General features: G+C 61.0%; 1 protein-coding gene and 1 pseudogene across 1 annotated transcript in view; both read right to left on the reverse strand.

Moving 5' to 3' along the window:
- Positions 1-14,328, reverse strand: part of FIGNL2 (fidgetin like 2) — a 33,369-nt gene extending 19,041 nt beyond the window's left edge. The window contains exon 1 of the mRNA XM_090051807.1: positions 9,279-14,328. The gene's annotated coding sequence lies outside the window, so the exon portion shown is untranslated. The remainder of the gene's footprint in view (positions 1-9,278) is intronic.
- On the reverse strand, positions 10,496-18,954 carry LOC149860661 (guanylate-binding protein 1-like; annotated as a pseudogene).
- Positions 18,955-19,654: the final 700 nt, after the last annotated feature.

Raw genomic sequence — 19,654 nt, forward strand, 5'->3', positions numbered from 1 at the left:
GCCCAGATCTCCTGCCTCAAAGGAGTCCTTACTTTATCAAGAGAGGATCTGGGGTTTTATCAAACCCCAAGTCTGCTCCTTTTTCTGGCCGGCAAAACAAAGGTCTCTATACAACCTAGTCAGCAACGAGGAACGATGAGCACGAGAGGCTTCCAGCCTGGGAATCGGGGCCTCGTGGTGCCAGGTGCTGCACGTGTGCACACACGCGCGCGCACGTGCACACAGATGCAGATGCATGAGCACGCAAACCCATGCAGCAGTGCCAGCTCCCTTACTCTGGACAATTTCCAGACCCACCAGGATCAATGAATTTGTGGTACACATGACATGAGGGCTGCAGCAGCGCGGGGACGGGTCAGGGCAGCGTATGCCACAGGGCTGGTGGGGCACAGGGATGTGGGGACACCCAGGAGGAAAAGGTAACTTCCAAGCCACCCACCTGCACTGACAGCTTCTCTAGCAGCTCGCTCTTGGCTTTGGTGGCACGTGGCTGCTCCCCTCCGTATCACCCTCACCCTCGCGGCACCCGGAGCTGCCCGTCCCCCCTGGGACACCACTTACCCCAGCACCCTTCACAAGCCGACGCTCCCTCCCCTTCCGCGGAGGCTTCCAAACAGGCCGAAGCAGTGCCCCAGCCTCCATCTGTCCTTTGCCACCGATAGTAGCACAGGAGCGTGGGGACGTCCTTACAGAGTGTTCCCCTGCACCGCGGGGTCTGGGACAGAGCTGGGTGATGCACCCCCAGCCCCGTGCACATAGCACCTCCGGGTCTGCGCAGCTCAGGCCGCTGCTTGATCTGCAACGCTACCTGCTTCCATTCTCTTTTCAGCAGTCGCTCATTAAAAGGTAATCAGCCTGTACGAGGATGGGAGCAGCCCACGGTCAGTCCATGCCAGGCTACACCTAGCTCGGATGGAGAAGCAGCCCTGCCGCAGGCTGCCCCCGAGTCTCGGCGACGCTGGTCTGATCCACTGCCTTCAGCCACGACAACTCCAGGTTTGCCTGGCACGGTCATTAGCTGTCCAATGCACGGGCTACCCCAGCCCGCAACGCGGGGTGCTTCTGTCTTCAAGCCTGCGTGGACCCCCGGCAGGACAGCTTTGGCCGGAAACAGTAACACAAGCACTGAGCCCAGCACTGTGCAGAAGGGGCAGACCAGGAGGCTTGGAGCGAAGGTGCCCAGGCTGGGAGTCGGGATGCCTGCGCTCCATCTCCAGCTCTGCTACAGACTCACCCCATGGCCTCGGGCGAGCTCCTTCCCAGAACCTCTCCCCACCCTGCTCAAAGGGCCCTGCTCCAGGTCAGCATGTGCCACTCGCACCTGTCCTTTGCATAGCTGCAAGCAACCCAAACGATTATGGGACACAACTGGGCACCCATGGGGCGTCTAAGTGGCAGTCAGGCGTCTATGCTCGATCCCTTCCGCCCTGCTCCAAATCCCTTTAACACGCCAGCTTTGGCAACATGCTGCCCCTGAGCCATAGCCCCCGGGTAGAGAGAGCAGCAGGGGAGAAGGCAGGTGATGCTCCCCCTTTGCACTCATGGCTTTTCAGAGACTCGGCGAGGATGGCTCTGGGTGGGGGAAGAGATTTGAGTGGAAGCTGCAGGACGTGCCCTGGGCAGAGGCAAGGAAAGAGGGAGTGCAGAGATGCCAAATCCTGTGGCCCCAGTTCCAGGAGCCCAGCACCAGCGGCATCAGGACTCATCACAAAAACAGCAAGGTGTGCCCTGCCAGCAACCTGGGCAGAAAGGAGCCAGGGCTACCACAAGCGCTGCCCTAGGAAGGGAATCCTCCACCCTGCAAAGACTCTGGCTCTGCCACTGACTGACCGGCACAGCCTCGGGCACATCCCGGTGCCTCCTGGCCTCAGCTCGATCTACGCAGCGCAGAAGGCGAGATGTCCTAACCACGCTGCATGCATGTGGATGTCCCACCAGCCTGTCTTGTCTGGGGGGAAGCGCTCCGTGCGGAGAGATGTGGCGAAGCATGTGCCACTGCCGGAGACCAGCAAATCCAGAGGGTGGAATAAATGCTGCAAAATCCGCTGCTTGAGAACGCCTCCCCACTGGGACACCTCGAACAGGGACAGCCCAGGCATGTCCCGCCACTGTGGAGGCCAGCAGTGCCCGGCGGGCGAAGCTTTACGTACATGGGAAGCACCGTTACCGCAGATTCCCCTTCACCTTCCTGTGCGTGACTCTAGGTCTGAGTGGCACAAGTTTCCTGACCTTACCCCCAGACCTGAACCTCTCCCTAGTCCCCCCCAACCCCAATCACAGCCCTGCACCGCTGCTGTGCTGCCAACAACCTGCCTGTGCTGGGTGCACTACATGCGTGCAACCAGGTCCCTTGTTCTGCAATAAAGCTGCTCATCTTTTAGCTCATTGCGAGGCCCCCAAGGGCTTTGGAGGCCCAGGGCACCAGGCGCGCAGTCACAGTGGCGAGGCTGGCACATGGTGTTCCCTGAGCGAGGACCAGAGCGCAGCATGGGGAGAGGAGGGATGGGTGCTGTTGCCCTCTGCCCCTCCAGCAACCTGGCGCACCCATGGCAAGGCACCAGTCCCATTACTGGGCCGCTAGCTGGGCACAACAGGAGCAGATCCCACCTCTCCCAAAGGCCACAGGACCGGGACCCTGGAAAACCCGGCAGCAATTTAATCTCCAAGCCTTGGCCCCGGCTCCCTTCTCCCCCTCCCCAAACACGCCCAGTGCAATGCACACTTGGAGCTCAGACCGGGCCCCTCCGTGGGTCTCATGCGCACAGCTCCTGCCACTGGGCAAGGCCGAGGGCACAGTCCCTGCCATGTCTTCAGCACGCTCTGAATCCAGCCGGGACTCGGAGCTTTCCCCCTCACCTAAATCCACCGACGGTTTCACCCAGAGAGAGAAAACCCATGTGACAAACATGTAGAGGTGCAGCCACGTTCAGCCTGCTCCCACGCCCTCGCAGCACCTTATGATTTTAGCAGATTTATGCTTCTAATGCGCGGCCGGACTCAGGGCTCCAAGGGGGGCAGGAAAAGGCTGGGCAGGACCTGGGACACTGCAAGGCATCTGTGCTAGGGAGCAAAGATGGGGTGGGGGACTGGGAACCCTGGAGCAGGTGGCAGCTGCCCTACATGCCCCTTGGAGCTCAGCACCTTCCCCGTCCTGTGACTGAAAGCACACACGCACACGCGGGGAGGAGCGATAGCACCCGGCCTCACACCTGGGCTCGAGGACGCCTGCACCTGGCACCCGAGCTAGGGGAGCAGCTCAATTGCCTCCCGCCCGGCAGAGACCTCGATCCTCGATCCTCGTGCGTGAGCCAGCCCCGAGGGAGAGCCAAGCTGGTGGAGCAGGATTCGCGGGCAGCCACGGTGCGCCCAGGCCCAGCCAAGCCCTGCGAGGACAAGTCCCAGCCAGGAGGCAAAGGGAAACCCGCAGATGCAAGGCTCTTCACACAGGTCCAGAACAAATGACTTCAAACACCAGGAGAATTTCTAGGCAGCCGAGGACTTCGCGGTGCTCCACCAGCTCTGCTGCTGGCACGGAGGCTGATGCTGCCAGGCCGCGGGCGTGCATTTCTCTCCTGCTCACGTCACAGGGGACTGGGCCCTAACTCGCCACGCACAGAATTGGGCCCTTTTCTTCCCAGCCAGGCAATCCAGGTCCAGCACCAAGAGATGTGGAAACCACAGCAAACTGGGCCGAGGCACGAGACTCTGCGCTCGAGACGATCAGACGCCTGTCAGCTCCAAGCCCTGCTATGCTCGGAGCAGAGCTATCTGCCCAGCCCAGCTGCGAATCTCCGGACATCACCTTCAAAACACACTCAACCTTTGTAACCTCCTGTACACAGCGCAGGTTAGCAGCGCATCACCCCTGGCCTTTAATTACACATTTCTGCAACCATTAGTCCCTCTGCCATCAATTACTCCTACATTATCCCATTCACTGGCGTGTCAGGAGTCTAGCAAGCAGTCAAGTGCTCGGCAGGTTCCCACCACGGCCGCCCGCCCGCCCGCTCTGTGACTGATCTGGCAGCTGTCAACCTGCGTTTGCGGTGCGTTGGGTACACCAGGTAGGTCAGCACGTGCACACACACACATGCACATGCTGCCATCCTCTTGCAATCCTGTGCTTCCGACCCTCCTTTCTAACCCACGGTGTTTCAACGCCTGCGCCAAGAGTCGACAGAGAAACACTCCCCAGGTTGGCGCGGCTCTGCACGAGGCTAACGCCAGCCCTACGCCAAGGCACTGGGGTCTGGCAGGCGGCCAATCCTCTGCTTGTGATGCTGCGAGCTTGGGGCTCTGTGGCCACAGCCTTGTTACAACAGAGCTGCCACCGAGCTGGGGGGGCGACGGTCAGTGATGCTAGCGTGTTGGCAGCACAGGGTGGGTCACTGCTGAAAGCTGGGTGGGAGCAGCTGGGCTTTTCAACTGAAGAGTGCTGCAGTGTGCAAGGTTGAGTAGGGAGCTGGGGGCAACATTCACGTGGGAGAAGCAGGGTCCTTGGGCACCTGCGCCCCAAGGGAGGCAGCCACGCAGGCCAGCGGGCGCCATGCGTGGGCACAGGCTTGCTCCCCTGCAGCCAGCATGCAGCACCATGCTCTTCCAGCTCAGCTGCTCCTGGGTCTGAAGCTCACATGCCTGGGGCAAGCATGGGGCATCTCTGCTTGCACCGGGGGCAGCTGCTGAGTGTGTGGGACAGAAACTGCTTGAAGAGAAAAGGCAGAGGCGGCTGCAGGCTGAGACACCCCAACCGGGCCTCGGGGAGAGCGGAGACTGAGGAGCACCTCACCTTTCATCCCAGGATAGGGAAACACCGGCTGTCTGCATAGAGCCTTGTATCACGTGGCCCCCTCCTCTACCAGCGCTTGGGGCAGGGGCCGTCTCTGTGCCAGACCAGGGGTCCCAGACCAGGACTGTGGCTTTTAGGCATCACCAAATATGAACAGCAATCCCCAGGCATCTCCATAATTAGAGAACAATAAAAGCTCCCAGGCTGCGTTTTCCTCTTTGGGCCCCAACGGGAACGGCCGCCTGGTTGTGGGGGCAGGGAGCCCACGTTTAATTCACATCCCTTCCTGACGCAGGCTGGAGCTCAGCAATGTTTGTGAGGCCTTGGCTGGGTTTACTAGGTCCCCCATAAAGATCACGGGCTGCTGATAAGGGATCCCAGACCTGCAGCATCGGAGGAAGAGTCGGGTTAGCAGCCTGTACAGTTTAACCAACATTAACTAGAGCTGCTGACAGGCCACAAGGCCAGGAGGAGGATTTTACAGCACTCTCGTTATGCAGCAAAATCAGCTTTGCAGCGCAGACCAGGAGGGTTGAACATCCTGCCCCTCTGAACATGAGGCCCTGTTCTCAGCTAGGGCAAGTCCCGGGCACGCTGCTCATGCCCATACCCGCTCCCGAGAAGGGTTTAATGTTAACGCCAACAGAATTAAACCGGGCGGGTATTTAGCAAAACCCTCTGGAGGCTGAGGTCAGTCCCCATGCTTCTCCCTCGCCGGCGCTGCTGGTGAAAATCCTGCTCTTGCTTTTCCAGATTGGGAGCCTCGGGGCCAATTCCGCTCCCTCCTGCCGCATTCCAGCGGGTTCCCTGCCTCGCCGTCGGGCGCTGGGCCGCCGGACCCAGAAACAGATCCTCCCTGCGCGCTGGGAAATCTTGCGCAAAAAAAAAAAAAAAAAAAAATCGCTGATCCCTGTGCCAAACCAGGTCTAAATCCTAAGAAATGCTGCATCCTGCTTGCAGCCGGAATCAGCCTTTGACTGTGCACAACAGGAAAGAAGGAAAGTCCCTAGAGCTATGGAGCTGGGATGGAGAAAGGCCCCGAGGAAAACTCAGTGATTTGATCGTTTCTCTTCAGTGCAGCGGCAGATGCCCCAGACACCTCAGTCTTAGCTGCCTCAGGGCCTGGTGCTGGGGATTTGCTGAACTGCGTGTGCGGAAACTTCAGCTGTGGTCAGAAGAACCGGGCGTGGGTGCATCAAGACCGGCACGAAGAGCAGCCTGGAGAACGTGCCGACGGTGACGGTGACGGCACCCTCCAAATCAGCGTGTCAGCCCCTCTGAAATTCTGCGTTCGGGTCGACTATCCCCTCTACGCACAGGACGTAGCGGAGCCGGGGCAGGTCCAGAGACAGGCAGCAGGGAAGCTCGGGGAGAAGGCTCCTCTGAAGAGAGCCCGAGGGGCCTGCGACGGTACCAGAGAGGTGAGCAGTCCAGCAAAGGGGGATCAGGACCCTCCACACTGTCTAGCATAAGATCGAGGGGGTGTCAACAATATCGACTGCGGCAAATCCCAAACGGTCAAAGGAAACATTTCTCCCACAGCACCTGCCTCGCTGTTCCCCCCTGCAACACATGGTATGGATAGTCGCGGAGAGCCCCCCCCGCCTGCCGTCCTGAGCCGCCTGCTGTAGCCCTCCCATCTCTCACGCAGAGGCACGGCCTTATTAAGGGAAAGGGAACAACTAAGGTGCAAGGACATGAAAACCAGAAGCGCCTGGAGCAGGATCACGCAGGCTTTGGCCAAGTGCAACAGCACAGGAACCTCTAGCTGGTCTACTTGTGTGCTAGCAGCGTGCTGCGGGTGAGCTCCCTTTGCTCGGGCAATCCAGGCACACATCCAAGCAGCAAACAACAGCCCTCAGGTCGCCGCGAGTTCCTCAGAAGAGGCTGCAAACTGCACGATGTCCTGCTCAGGACTCGGCTGGCCCTGCAACGGTCCTGGTGCAAACCAGGCAACTTGCAGTTCCCGACCACGGGTAGCCGGCGACCCACGCGCTACAGACTCTGAAGGGCAGGGCCTCAAGCATGCGCAGTGACCATGTCCACTAGTTAAGACTCAGATTTTAGGAAGGGATAAAAGGAAAGCTATAAAAAAAATATCAAAGAGCCCTAATAATCCACATGTACTAGGCCACAGAGGTGACACTTTCCAGAAAACGCCTGGCTGCTTCATCTCGTTTCTCAGCAGAGAGCGAGCAGCCCACCGGACTCAAATTACCATGGCTTCCTTACTTCCCCAAAATAAATTCCAGCCGGCTTGCTAGCATACCGCGAGGTACCGTAAATAATGACCGCTGAACCCCACGTGCTCCAGTGAACAATTAAAGGCATTTGGTGATGCAGAGGCCCAAGTTCACAAAACAGCCCGCTTATTTATGAGTCTGCAAACCCTGCCGTCGCTCTCCGGGGCGCTGGTTTGGCTAAGAGGGATTCGCCACATCCCACAAAACCATCCCCAGCCCATGAAAAGGGATCCGTCTAGTGCCTCCTTTAGACTCAACGACGAGATGAAGGGCTGTACAGGATGGGAACATGAAAGGGGACTAGAGGGGATGAGAAACCGAAATTCAGCAGGCGGGGGTAGGGGGCTTTTAGGGCACGGGATAGAAAATGGCAAGTGCTGAACATGAAAGCCATTCCCGTTGTGAAATATTAAATTCAATTTACTGCCAAAATGCTCTCTCAACAGTTGGTAATTCGCCGCAGTGAGAACTGAGGCAAGGCCCCATCATGCCAGTGCGGCTGGACAAATAACCATCCAAGGAATAAGGGTCCAGATACTGGGAAACACCAGACTGCAGGCAAGGCAGGGCACGCTTCCTAACCTGCCCAGGTCCTTTCAGAGACGATGCTGACGGTGGGTCACGTCCTAGACAGCTGCCCTTCTCCTCCGCATTGCTTCCGCTCCGTTATTTCTGGCCCCGCTTCAGTATCTGAAAACTCAGTGCTGGCCTTGGCAGGAAATACCCGCTTGAGCGTCTACTGCAAGGAAAGTAGCAGCGAGGGTTGGACCTAATGACCATCGCATGAGCCCGAGGTCAGGCCAGTGGTCTTCAACCTCGTCAGACTCGAGGCACCCCTGGGGGGGCCCTCGGAAAATGCCACCTCTTAGTTTCCCCTCTCTTTTTGATTGCAGAAAAATAGCAGAGCCGTTTCTGTTGCAAAAACCCTCAGAAAGACCCTCCCCCAATGCAGCGCTATTTGCAATCTCTGGGTTGCACACCTAACAGCGCTAACATGGCGCAGCGCCCCAGGACACCCTTGACAGGGTCTCAAGGCACCCCAGGGTGCCATGAATCACTGGGCTAAGCCCTCCAATTCCCGTTCAGGTGCCTGAAATAACTCAGTGGCCAGCTGGCTCCAGCCTCCAGCTGAAATCAGGGAAATCTCCAGAGCAGAGAGTGTGAAAAGGGAGATAAGAGGGACTGGGAACCTCCAGGTCACCGACGCGTGAGCCCCAGCGCGGCCGAGGCAGCTGACACCAAGATGCCCCTTTAGGCCATCGTGTCAGCCAGCACAAACCAAAGCACCCAGCGAGCAGCAGCTGGCTCTGGGATCAGGGAAGGGGGCGACCCCGCAGGTTTACACTCTCCAGGAACCAGCCCAGCTCGAAGCTTCGCCGCGTTAAAACCGTGCGGCTCTTTGCAAACGCTCCAGGAAGCCCGGGCTGGAGGTTTTCTGCGCTCGCCACACACGTTCACTTGGAGAAGGGGCTCTGCCGGGAAGCCCGGCGGCAGGGAGCGAGCGGGCCCTTGCGGGGCGGCACCCCAGGAGGCCGAGCGCCTCCAACGGCGGTGCTGTTCAAACCCCGCGCAGAAGCCTGAAAGCACAAACCGGCCGGGGAGGGGGCGAGGGGGGAAACACCAGCTCCAGATAAGCAATTGTTAACATGATCCATATGGCACACAACTTGCCTTTCTGTTTAACCAGAATGACAATGGCAAAAGGCAGGAATGCGGGGGGAGAATGGAGACAGAACAAAGGCGGCGCGCAAACCCGTTTCTCGCAGCCGAGTTACAAGAAAACTAACGTGCGAGAGCGCGCCAGCGGCTCGGCTCCTCCGTGGCTTAAGCTGCAGCCAAACCCCCGGCCCGGGTCCGCTTTCCCTCCGCTAAATCGGATCTGCGCGTCTCGGAAACAAAACGCCGCCCGGCGCTGCAGGCCCGGAGGATTTCTCTGCGCGCCCCGCCACTCCTGACAGCGCCGCGAGCCCGCGAGCCGGCAGAAAGCGCCGCCCGGGCAGAGCGGAGCGTCCCGCCCCCGCGGGCCCCGGCCGGAGAGCCCTCACAGACCGGGTGAAGCGCAGAAGCCGCGGGCCGTGCCGGCGCCTGGGAAGGCAACCCTCCGGGTTTCCCACCGCCGAAACGCAGAGGACACAAGTCGCACCGCACCGGTCAAGGCCGGAGACAAACCCGCGTCCAAGCCACCGCAACGGCGCCCCTTCACGCGACCTCCCGAGGGGCCCCGCATTTCTCCCGCCGCCCGGCCTCACCTCCTCATGCCGGCGGGGCCCTAGGGGCGCGCGGCGCGGGCGGGGGGCGGCGCGGGGCCCCGCATCCTGCTGCTGCCGCCGCCGCCGCGGCCGGGACCTGCGGGCTGGAGCGGAGGCGCCGCCGGCTCAGTGCTGCCCCCTCCCCGGCCCGGCCGGCCCGGCCTGGCCCGGCCCCGGCCCCGGCCGCTGCCCCCGCCCCGCCCCGGCCAGCGGGGCGGGGCGGGACGAGAACCCCACGCGGGACGCCGGCACCCGGGGGGGGCGGGGCCGCTTCCGCGGGTCGTTGCCCCGCGAGGCAGGGTCTTCCTCTGGCAGCGCGGCCGGGGGTTGGTCGGCGGGCCCAGCCCTTCCCCTCGGCCGCGGGCAGGCCTCGGCGCAGCCCGGGCCCGGCGCGGCTGGGCGGCCCGTGAGGGGACAGGCGGCATGACAAGGCCCGGGTCTCCGGAGCCCTTTCCTGCCCCCGCCTCTGTCCCCACACCAAAGGTCGTGGTGCCCGGGCACGCGGCGTCCGTGCAGCGCCAGGGCCTGGCTGGGCCGCGGCGTCCGTCACCTTGCTGGGGCCGCTTTCACCGGGAACGCGCCACCGCTGCCCAGGGCTGGGCCTGTGAACCCCCCACCTCCCCACCACCAACACACAAAGCCTCTCTTTGATTTTATATTATTGCACCGGCTCCGCTTCCTTCTTGACACGGTCGCACTCCAGTGAGCTCCAGGACCTCTCTCGTTTCCACAGGGATAATGACATGGGGTTTTTTGTACTTTAGAAACAGAGCGGCCTTCTCCGTTCCCGAAGACCAGCAAGTGAAATGACCCTACATCAGCTAACGGGTTGCAGCAGAAATATGCACCGAGCAGCTCCAATGGGGCCCAGAAGGAGAGCGTCCTCGCGGGGTAGGCAAAGAGTTTATTTCAGTCCGTGTGTGCATGCAGGGCTCCTCCCGCTGGGCTGATTTTTTTCTTCCCAAATCAAATCCCAACCGAACGGACCCAGCTCCACAAAGCAGCTCCCTTTGGAGAGAGCTCTGCCGAACGGTCTGGCTGGTGTTTTCGGTGACAGCTCTAGGGGCTAGCCTGCACCCTGACATTTTTTTACAGCGGCTTGTTTGTGCAAACGCCTTCCCGTGACTGATTTATGTCAGTGCAAGAATGTGCCCGCGTGGGGTCAACAGGAGTAAGTGAATGGAGCATTATTGATGGCTTAATTGGGGCCCACACAGTCACTGGTTCTGTGGCGTGGCCTCCCGTGACAGCCGGGACTGGGCCCCATCGGCACCCAGTGCAGGGTGGCTTGCTGCTCGGGTATCCGTGCCATCCAGGGTGCCGTGCTGCCCCGGTGTCGTTGCTACAAGTACAAACCGCCGCAATCGGGCCCGGAGCCGCCAGGCTGCCCGGTGCGGTCTGCAGGATCGATGTCCTCGGTAGCGACAAGCCAGAGCAGCCAACGTGCGTCCAGCGCAGATGACAAGGACAAGTGAGCGTAGGTCACCGAGGGTTGGCGCTACTAACCTGCTCGAGGAAGAGCTTTGATTGCGAGCCCTCTCAGGTCTCTCTCTGCCAGGGCGAGACGTGCATGGAGTCGGCCCCCACAACCAGCACTGTCCACAGATGTTCTTTAAAAAATGCAGGATTCCCCTCCCTTGTTCTCGCATCGACGCGGCCTGCTCTTACCTGGCTCTAGTCGGCCCTACCTAGCGCCTGCAAGTCTCATCGACTTTCACGGGGGCTTCCAGCTTGTTTTCCCTGTTCGGTAGCAATGAGAAAAGCAGGACGCTGGTGATCCTGTGGCATTGGGCACCTTCCTGCGTGGGCTGGGGGGGACAGTGGGAGCATCTGGCTGGATTCCAGGGGTTCCTGGATTAGCTCCTCGGCTTCAGCCGCCAGAGGGGGCAGCAGCCAAAATGACCGCGGACAAATCCTGGTGACCGAGCGGGTGGAAACAAGGCACGAATCAAAGAAATGCTACGTGTGTGCATGCGCGCGCGTGCGCGCCCAAGGCGTGCTGTCATGCCACAAGAGGTAACGGCACAACCCTCCCAGCGTCCCTGTCCATACCCGTCCTGACACGCAGCTCCACGGACATGCGGAGGAATCAGGCGGGTAAAAGCCCTTCCTACCCCAGAGCCCCGTGAGCATCTGGCTAAATGCACGGCTCACATTCCTTTGCTCCTGCGTCTCTTCAGGCCTGAGTGGAGCAGTGAACTGACCACCACAGCTGTGATAAGACCCTTAAAATAGCTCCCGTGCTGGCTGGGGGACTGGGTCAGGGAAGGTAAAGCTGTCCTGGCTGTGGGGCCCCCTGTGCATCCGCTCCTTTGAAGAACGAAATGCCCTGAACCCTGCTGGACCGAGTTCTGTTGTCTGTGCTCAGCCCGGACACCCGCTCCCACGGGGGGGATTTTGTTCCGTATATCACACATCATGGCTTTAGAAACAAGGTTTGCCACATCCTCTGAGAAGGTTTGGGGCAGGGCCGGAGCTGGACACAGAGCCCGTGCTGCTCCTGCTATGCCCCCGGACTGAACTGCGCAGCGTGGTCACGGGCACCGCTCCCAGGACCCGTACCGACGGCATGGTTCGGGGCAGACGATCTGGCCTCATCACTGCCAGTAGCTCGAGGAGACAGTGTGCAACCTGGTGAGCAGGGAAGCAGAACTGGCATGTCCTAGCGAACCGCACGTCATTCATGTGGCATCAGAGATCCCCTGGTAACAAATACTCCATCAGCAGCCAGTTACTTCTACCCCCCATGGAGTGGGAAACAGGGCGTGCGTGTGATATGGTACCAACCTGTCCACAGCCCTCTCCCCTGGTGAGCCACTTCCACCCCTAAATCAAGGAAGCTTCTTCGGGTGGCAGCTGACAGCCCTTCCCCGCGCTCTCTGCCTTTCTCCCTCGCCGTGCCAGGCCCTAGGAGATTTTCATATCCGTGCAGACAGCCCATCCTATAAAACTGGAGCAAGATGAAATGAGGCGGCTTCCCTGCTAGGCTAGAAAACAGAAAGCTGCCCCGGTCAGCTGGTGCCGGGCCCGTCTGGACACAGGTTGTGTGCAGATCCACTGAAGACACAGTGCCACTGAAGGAAAACCTCTTGGAAGAGAGATCGGGGGGAAGACTGGGATTGTCACAGGGGTGAGGGGGCAGATAACAGGAAATCAAACAGTCCATCCGAATCTTCACAGTCTTTGTTCACATTGGGCTTGTCTGGGACTCGCAGGCCAGGGGGTTGCTGAAGCCAAGAGCTCAGCGAGGATCCAAAGGTCCTGGGCGTGCCTGGGGCTGGCACAAGCATGGAGAAGTGGAGCGGTATTCCCACCCCCATGCAGAACACTGCTAATGACCCAGTGCCGCTGCAAACCCGGTCTGGCCCAGGCCTCGAGATCTCCAGAGCAATGCTTCCCTCTCATTTACCAGGTTTTCCTCTTGAAGACCTGGAGTCACCTTATGAAGCCCATTAGGTTGGGGAAACTGAGGCACGGGGCTGTTGTGGTCATGCAAGTCATTTTCTGTCACTGCACTGTAGATCCCCAGTTGCACAGGGGGTTAGCACTTTTGTACCCACCCTGCCTGTTCAGAGGGCAGCTGTTCGGGGCAGCGGCTGTCTCGCGCCATGCCGTGCCCAGCTCAGCAGCCCCTGGCCTTTGGCTGAGGGTCCCCAGCCAGCCCCAAGCCCATACACCGATCAGGACAATCTAGGACATGCAGGCTTCTGTGCATGGCGGCGCTGGTTTTCACTAGCTGTGCGCTGCATTTGATTCCCCTGGAAGGCAAAACCTGCTCGAAAGGCTCAGGCTCAGCTTGTTAGGCAAGGAAATGCACCACGGTAAGTACAGGGCTGCCCGGTCCGTTTTCACTAATCACTCCCCCTGATTCCTGTAAAAACAGACACTCATAAGACAGGCGCACTGGTGAATTCTTCTCTTGTTTGATCAACGATAGAAACCGTCAGCAGAAATCTATGCTGACACCTCCTCCTCGGGCACACGGGGCTTTCGCTTGATCCCACGGGGAAGCTGACATTCCACACATCACACTAGGATTTAACAACAAAATATGATAATCCTGGGCCCGAGGATTTCTGACATGTGATGCCTACATTTTTCTCCCGGCCCTTTGGTTCACGAAGGGGTGACGCATTGCCAGCTCCGCTTGCGCGTCTGCAGGCAGCAAGCAGCCGTGCCGAAAGCGGGCTCTGCGCACTGGACAAAAATGATTAAAAGCCAAGTGAGAAACAGTCATTGAAGAGGCCTCTAATTGTTCAGTGTCCTCGTTCCCAAGGGATACATCGGGGGCCGGGCTTTAATTCCCTGTGTACAGTGTTTAAAACATGACTATGGGATGGCTTCTCCGAGATCTTGAAGTGTCCTATAGCCGGGCACGGAGGAGCTGTGTTGGACCCGTGGGAAACTCAGTCACAAGGGGAAGGCTGGCTCTCGTGGGTACGAGGTCTGTGGTCTGGTCCAAGCCTGGCTACTGCGTGGCCGTGGACAAATCGTGTCTTTCCTAGACTCAGTTTCCCTAGCCACGCAGTAGGGATGAGGATACCTGTATCCTTCACGCGCTGTGTTGAGAGCTGTGTGTGGACCAGGCATGATGCCCACAAATGCTATTTACGTCGCGCTCATCAGCCCTGGCCGCCTTTCCGAACCCAGTGAAAGTAAAGGGGTGGAGAGGGAGGCACTCTCTACCCTCCAGCAGCCCTCCATGTTGTTGCAGAGCCTGAATCTAATCCAGCCCTGGTGTGTCCGGAGGGCTTTGCTCCCATCAGCACCGTATCTGGGAGCCTGCCTAGTACATGGGGTCCTAGCAGCAGCCAGGGCTTGGTTTGAAATCAGCTTCTGTGCTGTATTTCCCATGGAGAAGCCAGCAGTAGGGTACAGGCTAGGCTGTCTTCACAGCGCTTCAGCTTCACTGATCCCCGGGAACAGCACGCAGAGCCCACTGCACAAGAACAAAACCAGAAGGCAGAGAGGATTATCTCTGCTGGAACATGCCCTGTCCTTCTGGAGCAATTAGCATGATCGGTTTAGCATGACCAGTCTCCCTCTTGCTGAATACTTTACTCTCCCCTAAAAAAAAAAAAAAAGCCCAGTAAAGCTACATAAAATAATGCCTCTACTGTGCATCTGGTGTGTGTGTGTTATAGGGTTTGGGACCCTGATCTTGTGAGCTGAACCAAGGCAGGGTTGCTGACAACAGCTGGAGGCATCCGATGGCGGCTGATGATTTTCAACAACTCTGAGCTGGAAGAATCAGGGGGAAAGGAAAATGCAACTAGAGGAGGGAGAAAACAAAGCCAAGGAATCAGCAGCAGGAGAAACCTGCCCATCGGGTCCAGGCGTGTACAACATCAGACCAGGGAAACAAGGTCTCGGGTCAAGATGAGCAACGCTCAGAAAAGGTTCAGCACAGAGTAGAAACTCTGCCTGGCTCCCTGGGTCCAGAGAAGGTGCCCAGGCCTCGGGCTTTCTCGTGCAGGTCTTGGTGGCAGACGGGGCTCGGGGCTGCAGGGGAGGTGGACGCAGGCCAGGAAGCAGAAGCACGTCCAGCAGGTTCGTTGCAGGAGGTGAGAGCAGGAGCCACCGGGTGCAAAACGGGTGTCTGCACACAGAAGGGTGGAAGCCCCAGGACACCCAGCAGCCCTGCTCTGACCTCTCCCTCCAGGGAGCGTAGGGTAGTGGTCAGTGGGCCGGATGAGTTTTGGGATCCTCGTGGCCACGTCCCGGATACGGGCTCCCGGGAAGCACCAGACCTCCCGGGCTAAGGGGTCGGGGCGGCAGATCGCGCCCTCTGAAGGGAGTCTTCCAGGGCGAGCACTTGGTGAGTGGCCTTGGGGAGAGCAGGGGCGGTAGCTGTGGGTGAGCCTCCCTTGCCTGCGGGAGCTGGCAGCTCTGCTGGGGCTGCGAGGGGTAGGTACCTGCTGCAGAGCTTCAGAGGGGCGGGGACCCTGGTGCACCGAGCCTTGGGGCCGTTGACCACCTCGGTCCAACCCCCTGGCTGGACGGTGTGGGAGATCCTCGAGTCCTCCCTTGTCCTGGAAGGTGACCGTGGTCTACCCTCCGCACCAAGGAGTGCTCCAGCATGGGGAGCCAGGACACCTGGCTTCTCCCCCAAACCCTGGAACGGGAGCGGGGCCCAGGGGGTGGAGCCAGGCTCTGGGACCTCCACACCTGGACTCGCACCGAACCCCCAGAGCCATGGCAGTGGCCCCTGCGGGCTGGGACGGGGCCAAGGCAGCTGGGAGCTGGTGTGGGGAGGTGGGGGCCACGCTGCCATCCTTCCTGCAAAGCAGCCGATTGTGTGGCACTCCCCGTGAATGAGTCCACCCAGCATGCTGGCACGGGGACCCCTCGCAACCGGCCCTCGGTCTGCGGGCAGACGGGGCGCCGGGCATCTCGTTCCTCAGCTGTTCCTGGCGGACGCTCAGCATCACACAGGACCAGCAGGGTTCACAAAATACTTTATTTGTAGCATTGTTATCACAGCCATCACCAAAGCTCAGCACCCACCACCCACGCACCCCAGGCTGACCTGCAGCAGTGCCTCCTGCTCCTGCAGGGACACGCGTGTCAGCCCCCATTCAGCCCTGGTCCCCGGCACGGCGCAGCGCGACCACGCTCCTGCCCTTGTACCTGCAGCTTCTGCACCGCTGTCTGGTCCAGCTGCTCCAGCTGCACCATCCGCTCCTTCTCCAGGCTGCCCATCAGCTGCCGCACGTGCTCCTCGTGGCTGCGCCTCTGCTCCTCCAGCTTCTGCCGCAGCTTGGCCTGCTCCTGCCGCAGCAGCTCCTGCTCCCGCGCTGCAGTCTCTGCCCGGGCACGTTGGGCTGGGGGTGGCATAGGGGGTGTGTTATTGCACCCGCCGCCCCTGGAATCACATCCCATCCAGCCCTTGCCCCTTGGCATTGCCTCACGCGGTGCCCCTGCCTGATGCACCTTCCACCTCCTCCTCCTTCTCCGCCAGGGCCTCAACTGCGCAAGATGACCTCGGCTGCTGGCTCTTTGGAGGCGAGGAAGTCCGCCAGGGCCTTGTCAGCGGGTAAGAGGGACAGGCATTTTCCAGGGAGTGCGGGGTGGGGCAGGGGCCTTTCCCTCTGGATCCAGCCACTGCCCAGGCACCCGCCCAGCTGCCCACATCACTCCAGGCAGGGGCGCGAGGGCAGTGGACACGCAGGACAGGGGCCCTGACACCCAGCTGGCCCCAGGTGCCCAGCCTGGGGGTGCGGGATCCCCAGGAAGGCCCTGGCAGACCGGGCGGCTCAGCTGGGCCCTACCTTTATCCCGTTGCCCAGCACCTGCCAGTAGTGCTCCACCATCTCCTCCTGGTCACCCAGGAAGTGCTGGTAGCCGCTGGGCACAGTGTAGGCCCTGTCGCGGATGTGGGCATCCAGGTCGTGTGAGACCTCTGCGAGCACGGCCTGGCAGCGCTGCAAGGATGCCCGCTCGTTGCGCTGGCAGAGCTCCTCCTGCTGCTGCTCCAGCCGGCGCTGTGGGCACAAGGACGTGTGGGATGGGCATGAGGGGCATGTCCCAGCAGTGGGGCTGGGCCAGAGCAGCGATGCCCCCCGGGCCACGGGACTTGCCATGAGCTCCCCGTGGAACCGGCGCGCGTTGTCCGTGAAGGCACGTGCCATGAACGCTGTCAGGGCCTTGCGCTCAGCCTGCGCGTGCAGCACCAGCAGCTTTGCCAGCGTCTCTGTGGGCAGTGCCACCTCTCGCCCCAGCACCACCTGGTACCGGGCCACAGCATCCTCCACCGCTGCTGCATCCTCCACCTGCGCCAGGGCCAGCACGGCGCATGCTGCTGCGCATGGCATCCACGTAGGTCACCACCAGGTCCCCCAGCACTGTGGGCCTGGTACTAGGGCCCCTGTCCTCCCCTTATGGGTACCAGACATGGCAGAGACATCCCAGAGACACCCCTTCAGCCCGGGACTGGCACGGCCGCATGGCAGGGCGATCCTGGGGGAGTCAGCTCCGCCTTGGTGCTGCTTCCCAGGGCAGGGGGACTCCACGGGGTCAGGTCCCATGTCTCCTGGGCCTCATGTGTCCAGCCTGCAAGTTCCTCAGTGTTTTCTGGGGCCGTTCCTCCACCCGCTCCCCCTGGGCTGGGCACAGAGCCCAACCACAGCTTGCCCAGGTTGGGCTGAGTCTGCCCCTGCCTCCCTGCACCGTCCTGCAAACACTCACACTTCGCTGTCACCACGTGGCCACCAGGCAGGGCCTTGGTCTGCGCGGTGCCCCAGATGTACGTGCAGAAGTGGTCTGCCTGCTCGTGGACACGAAGGTCCAGCCGGTCATCGCGCAGCTCCTCCAGCCGGCACAGGTCCTGCTCATGGGCTGGCTGCTCGAACATGAAGCACTTGTGGGCGAGGAAGAAGCAGCGCAGGCACAGCCATGGCAGGATGTAGGCTTCGACATGCTGGTTATCACCTGGGGGGAGGTGGGGAGAGGCACCGGCTGCAGACACGGTGGGCTCTGAGGTCCCCGGGCCACAGTGCCCCACCACCACCCTGGGCTGCACCTCGCTTCAGCTTCAGCACTTGCTCCAGGTAATCGTCTGCTGTGATCTCCCGCCCGTCCAGCTGCAGATCCAGTGTGAAGTCCCGCACGGCTCACAAGAAGGTCGGGAAGAAGCACACAAACTCGGCCCCGTTCTCTCCCACCAGCAGGCTGGCCCCGAGCGTTGCCTTGGCCTGGATGTGCTGCGTCAGCTCCGTCACGTGGCTGGGGCCGGCTCAGGAAACATGGATGACAGTGCCCCCGAGATGGGGACAGGCCCCGTGGCCCATGGACCCGCCACATCCCCACAGCTGGGCACAGCAGTGGGTTACCCAACCCCAGGGCCAAGGATACTGCGGCTGGCCCATGGCGCGCTGGTCGATCGTGCCCAGGCTGTTGTACACCAGGGTGCTGGAGAGCAGCACAGCCAGCGTGAAGATCCACAAGTCGTTCTTGGTGTTGCCCTGCAGGACACACCCACAAGCCCCATCTGACCCAGGCTGGGGGAAACTGAGGCACCAGAGGGGCAAAGGGATTAGCTCTCCAGGCCAGGGCCCAGGGCTTTGGGCCACAGAGGCGCACGCAGCCAGCTCCAGCTTCCCGTCTCATCTGCTTGACCTGCGCCATCAGTCCCCAGCGCTTGGTGCCCAGTGCACCTCCGCCCAGGGGAGGGAGACCCTAGGTGAACCCCAGACCCCGCGCTGTTCGTTCGGAGCCGCCCCCTCCCAGCAGCCCTGCCGGACCCCAGACCACGCTCCTAGCAGCCCCCAGGGCCACACCTCGCTCACCTTCGCGGTGTCACCCAGCCCCTCGGTGTCCAGCAGCACCAGCGTGTGGTCGGGCCGGCGCGGGGGGGCAAAGCGCCACATCCAGATGCCCTTGGTGTGCGACTGGATGGTGGAGCCCAGGGAGAAGCCTGCAGGGAGAGCGGCCCCAGGGCTGTCGACAGCAACAGGGCCCCAGGCTGGGCGTGAATCCCGGTGTCCGGGCACTCACCCGTTCTCTTGCCAGCCAGTCGGTTCATGAGCTAGGACTTGCCCGTGCGTAGAGCCCGGTGATGGCCGCTCCCAGCCTGCAGCTGCGCCAGCGCCTCCCGGTTCAGCGCCTCCAGCAGCCCGTCTGTGGGGCTGCTCTCGATCAGGCAGGTGGGGGCTGGCATGGAGGTCTCTGATGCCATCGCTGTTGGGCGGGCGGCCTGTGGCAGGGGAGCAGGAGCTGGGTACGGAGGCTGGGATGAGGAGAGAAGTGTCAGGCTCTGGGGTGTGGGTGCAGGGGTTTGGGGGCCCGGGCTGAGGGCCCTGGGTCACGAGGGTCATCCTCGGTCTTCTGGGGGTAGCAGGTACAGCAAAGAGGTCTGGGGACATCCAGATTAAAGTGTCCTGAGGGTCAGGACTCAGTGCCCCCCCCGCACACCTGCCTGACCCACACCGGGACCTACCGGTCAACCTCCTCCTGGCTCTGGCCAAACTTGTCATCTGGCAGTCCAGGCCGGAGGCTCTGGCCAGGAAGGCTCCCGGTGACCTCGGGGCGTTTTTCCTCGGTGTCCTTCGTGCGCGTCTCCGGGCAGAGTCGGAGTACCACTGGGCAGTAGCCGCGGGCGAGCTCCCCCAGTTCGCGAGCCGGTGGGCGCTGTCTGGGGTGCTCTGCTCGGTGTCCCCCGGGGGAGCACTTGTTTTGAACCTATGACCCACACGTGCACACCCTGTTTTCTCTTTTGTTGTCCCACGTATTTATTGATGTTTCTAAGGCGCTGGTCGCCCTACCCAGTGGCGGCCCTACCCCTCACGGTTTTAGGCTTTTTAACACTTCAAGCTTTTAGCCTTTTATAAACCGCGAAGACATCAGCAGCGCCGAACATCAACGGTTCCCTGTCCACT

This window comes from Crocodylus siamensis, chromosome 6 (assembly GCF_052110815.1).
Source record: "Crocodylus siamensis isolate JL-2025a chromosome 6, ASM5211081v1, whole genome shotgun sequence".
NCBI classification, from domain to species: domain Eukaryota; kingdom Metazoa; phylum Chordata; order Crocodylia; family Crocodylidae; genus Crocodylus; species Crocodylus siamensis.